Raw genomic sequence first — 1,556 nt, 5'->3', positions numbered from 1 at the left:
TCTTCTCGTCTTTTAGGTGTTCAGAGGATTCTAACATTCTACTTCCAGCTCTTAGACTTGTTCAGATTTTCTAAAATGGGAAAGGTTGGGTCCCATTTACAGTTGTTCACGCCAACTCCCATTCAGCCTTTTCTAGGATTTTTCTTTAGCTGCTCTACACTTTCACAGCAACTTAGAGTGTGACAGGAATCCTCAAACATTCAAGCATCTCGGCCAGTAGGGACGCAGGCCTGTATTCCTAAAATGAATATCTAATCTTGTTCCAGGAGGGCTCCACTTTTATCATCTTCAGCATAATCCCTTTAAAGCATGACTCCCTGGCAAATCCAAGCTGCTATGGTATGAAAATTCTCATTAAGGGCAAAAACCAAAGCTGCTTTTGGTGGTAATGCTGTTAGACTGTCAGCCTCGTTGTCAGCCAAATTAACAAAATACATTTCTACTAAGCCAGCTAATGCTGGTAAGGAATCAGTAGCCAAATCCATTTAACTCTCAGAAGCTTAAATGCTGTTAAATCACATTTTTTTCCTTGTGGGGCTGAGTGCTAGAAGATATGCATGGATTATATATTTCCAAATAGTTGAAAAAATGAGAACACATGAAAAGGAGAATTTTTTACTTTTTATGTTTCAGTCATAGTCATGGCATGTACTGTCTATTACCTGTAATACTCTATCACAAATACACATGACAATTATTTCAGTCTCTTCTGGTACAGTTAACAAAATTGCGTTGAACAAAGCAGCAGTTATCCAGGGTAAGTGGTACATTGATGTGCTCATTTTCTAGAGAGCCACATTGCACAGGTGAGGTCCACCAGTGGATCAAACACAAATTTCATGGAAATTGGTTTTAAAAGTATCAAAACAGGAAGAACATGGAAATCCCACCCCACCCACCACCCCCGAATCTTCGACAGCACATAGGAGATCTGTTCATGCAGATGCTTTTCTCTTCCCTGGAATTCCATAGGCAGGCTGGGAGGTGGAAGGAGTTCTTAGAAGCCACACATCTGACATCATCACAAATTAGTTTTGCCTCTTGCTGGTTCATATTCCCTGTGCTCAGGTGCAAAGAAAACTCATTAAGTCTCCAACTGAATTTCAGTCAAAGGACGCAGTTCTACCTTTTTCGTCCCAGCCAGTTTCACTGCTGGGAGTACCACCAGCTTTCTCTTTAGCTGTCAACACATTTGGAATAGACTTTTCTCTGTGGGAAAAGATTGTATACAGCAGTCTGGATTTTGGTATATAATTTCATTGTAAATAAGACAGACTTCTAAAAACTCACTTAGGAACCACCACACAGCTTCATCTGGGATTTGGCCAACAGTTGTTGGAGTTTTATTAAATCAGCTGTTTCTCTAACTGTGAAAAGCAGAGGTTGAAATTTTATATTTTCTCAAATCCTCAACCTCTAGCTCAAATAGCTAGGGATGATTCGGAATAATATAATATGGGGTATTTTCAGAATTATACATTCACTTTGTTTACCTGAATGTGAAGAGAATTGATAAAATTTCGTCTTAGTGTATCAAATTTGAAGTATATCCCTTC

This window comes from Canis lupus, chromosome 18 (assembly GCF_048164855.1).
Source record: "Canis lupus baileyi chromosome 18, mCanLup2.hap1, whole genome shotgun sequence".
NCBI classification, from domain to species: Eukaryota; Metazoa; Chordata; class Mammalia; order Carnivora; family Canidae; genus Canis; species Canis lupus.
The sequence above is the reverse complement of the archived record's forward strand: the minus strand, read 5'-3'. Positions refer to the sequence as shown.